Source organism: Nyctereutes procyonoides, unplaced genomic scaffold, assembly GCF_905146905.1.
Source record: "Nyctereutes procyonoides isolate TBG_1078 unplaced genomic scaffold, NYPRO_anot_genome, whole genome shotgun sequence".
Lineage (NCBI taxonomy): Eukaryota > Metazoa > Chordata > Mammalia > Carnivora > Canidae > Nyctereutes > Nyctereutes procyonoides.
This window is the reverse complement of record NW_026575047.1, coordinates 49,720,556-49,724,066: the sequence shown is the minus strand read 5'-3', so window position 1 is coordinate 49,724,066 and position 3,511 is coordinate 49,720,556.

Here is a 3,511-nt window from a genome sequence, read left to right as displayed (position 1 = left end):
AATTATGCAGAAAAAATTTCTTTATTTTGTCAAAATGGGGTGGAGTGAAAGGGAAAAGAGTGTGGGAGTAAGCACTGGGTTTCTGTGATAAATAGACTGCTTAGGTTAGAAGAGTCAAAGAACTCTTCTTTGAGAACTAATTTTTTGGCTGTTTGTTCATTCATTCATTGAGCAGATACAGAGGCCCTATTATACATTGGACCCTGTGCTGGCTTTGGAATAAATAAAGATGAATAAAATTGAGTGCTCACCATGTGTGGTTCACAATCTTGTGGTGAATACATATGTTATAAAAACTGTTACAGTGCTACTTGAGATGTTATATAGAGGAGGCGGGAAATACTACAGGATGAAGAATTTTCACCCTTCCCACTATGGGGAGGAGCTGTTGGAAGGGGAATGGGCTTTATTTTATTTTGTTTTTAAAGATAGATTTTATTTATTTATTCATGAGACACACACACAGACACACACACACACACAGAGAGAGAGAGAGAGAGAGAGAGAGGCAGAGACACAGAGGGAGAAGCAGGCTCTCTCCTGGGATTACGACCTAAGCCAAAGGCAGATGCTCAACCACTGAGCCACCCAGGTGCCCCAAGAATGGGCTTTATAAAGACAGTAATATTTGAGCCAAATATTCAAAGGGGCCTTTAGCATCAGGGTTAGGAATGAGCCTGGAGAAGGGGCTGCATGGATCTAGGACCTTACTCCACTACCTCCTGGCTTTGTGATCTTGGCCATGGCCATGTCTGTAAATGAGCATAACAGCATCATAGGGTCATTGTGGGCTTTAAATGAGATGGTATTTGCAAACCAAATGCTTGATGCGGAGCTGGGCCCAGGGCGAATTCTCTATAAAAGTTCTATTGTCAGGGTCCTGACTGTCCTTTGTGGTTGTTATGGAAGGATATGTAGGAGCCTGTCTGTCAGAGAGAAGGGGGAGTATACATGGACCGATCATCAGGAGAAAGAAAGGAATTTAGGCAGCTGAATGGAGGGCTGAGGTAAGGGTGGGGGAAGATCTTGCTTCCATGTAAAGCAGCTTGATCCTCTTTGATTTGGGCTTGGATGCAGGGGTAGGGAGAGGGGGAGGGTTGTTAAACCCCTCTGAGGGCATTTAAACAATTACAGAGAGGATAATGTGGTCCAAGTTATTTTAGTCCCATTCTCAGGACAGGTGTGCTGAAGAGCACATCACTTGTGGGTGTTCAGAGTTGATTTGATTTTACAGATGCAGGTTTTTGTTTTGTTTTGTTATGTTTTGTTTTTTTTCTGATGAACTCAGCTAGGCTGGATGTCAGTTGGGTCAGAAGGTTTTGGACTTGTGCCTGGCATGGCTCTGGTGGCACCAGTGTTGGTATGCTTCATGGGATTCTAATGGCTTTGACCTGAAATCTCCTTATCTTTCCTTTAAATCAGGGTTCTATTAGGCCAGTGGTTCTTAGCCTTGGGTATAGATTAGAATCACCTGGAAGACTTAAAAGGTACCAATGCCTGCACCACCCTGCTAGATCCTATTTTACAAAAGTTTCCATATCATCCTAAATCATAGTATCTATAGTCACTGTCTTGGGGATTCAAAGGCTCATTAATGGGTGTTGTGGTTTAGAATGACCCCGACCTTACTTAGTGACATTGGGCCTTCTTTGTAGAGGTAGAGCTGCCTTGGTGATAATGTGCTAGAAGCCTTCATTTCCTGGGAGATACCTTTAACAACAAAAAGGATATTCTTAGTAAATATGTAACATGGTGAGGGTACTTCTGGCTCATCTGAGCTAACTGTCTACTCTCATCTAATCTGCTGCCTTGAACTCAGGTGTGGCCGAGAATAATTTCTGGACTCTGGAGTGCTTGTTGCCTTTGGTGACTACATAGGATCCTCTGTTTTGCTCTTAGTCTTTCTCTGCTTTCTACCAGTTTTGCCTAATTTCTTACCCAGTGGCCTTGCAGTTCTGACTTTTTGTGGCTTGACCATTGAAATCTTCCTGCTTTGACCCTTGGGTCTGCCTAGAAGGGATCAGCTGCTTCTGCTGTAACCTCTGTCACAATCCTGTTGGCAGATTTCTCTCCTACCCCTGGGGTCAGTCCACACCCCACTTCCAGGTGTGATCATTGGCATCCAAAGAGCATAATCTCTTTAGAAGATGCCTAAGGCAAGTCAGCTGTTGAATTGGTCCAAACAGGTTCCTTTGAGGAGCATTAAATGCCTGTTCCTCAATAAAATGTTAAACTGATATGAATCACTTTTTGCCAAAATTAAGATGATTGGACTTATGGAGGAGGCAGGGAAAGCAGGACCTTTTGATCTCCTGCTAAGCACCCCATGGCAGTTTTGACTTTTGGATTGAATTCTGGGCAGGTTGGCTCAGATTGAATACAATGCCAGGGGCTGAGGTTACAAGTGGCGTTCCTGCAGAGTGCCAAACCTCAGAAACTGGCATTCTACCAGATGGGAACATTTGATTGCTCAGTGCACAGTGATTGAGGAGAAACAAAACAAAAAAAGATAAAGAATAGAAGAGAGAATCCCCGCATTAGAAGGACTGCAGAAATCTTCAAGGCACCCTCTTGTCACCTGGAAAGGAAAGGGTGTGCTCTTTTTTGGTATTCCAGTAAGATTCATCTATTGCAGAAAAAAAAAAAAGCCCTAAAAACTTATGCTCTGATAATCACAATAATTATAGATTATTCTTCTATGCCTGGTAGAGCATCTAAGTCATAAAAAGCCTAAGGAGGGCTGAAATGGAATTTTTTAAAAGTTACATAAAAATTCCATGCACAGAGTTTGTGATTATATATGTAGGAGAGGTTAATATTGAAGCAGTGACATGATTAATTTCAGTCAGTAAAAGGTGATTGTGAGCCCAGCCTTTCTCCAGCGAATGTTGGCTGTAAAAGAAAGCTCACATGGGGGTGCCGTGGAAGAAAAGGTGTTGTAACCATGCGCCTTCTGCCAGTAGCTGTTTCATAATGCAAACCCATTAATCGAGGAGGAAGATGACCCTGCGCCCTACAGCAAAACCACACATGTTCTTGCTTGAAAAAGTGGGCATAAATGCAATTCCATTGTAAAAGAATTGGGAGCAGTGAAGTTTTTCCCCTTTCTTTTGGAAACCTATGCTCTAGAAGGGTTAAGATGGTTTAAAAGTAGTTATGTAAATAGCAGTTTCCAGCCATTGTCAGTAGATTGTCTTGGAGTATTAGCTGTTTATTTCACTGACATATTCTGAAGGGTCTATAGGGGGCTTTTTCAGAAGTCAAGACCTCAATGTAATATACAAGCATTGATTCTGATATTTCCCTTGATAACAGTGCTCGACCATATTGGGGTCGTAAGTCAGTAAGGTTCATTGGCTGCCGTAATGCTCACTGTCACCAGTAATAAGTACAAAGGACTTGCTCTAAAAGCTGGCTTATAAAACTTTAAGGAAACTTGGATTGCTTAAGTGAACTTGCGAGGCTCTGGGGGGTGCCAAGCCAGTCTTAGTTGTCTACTTATATTAATTTC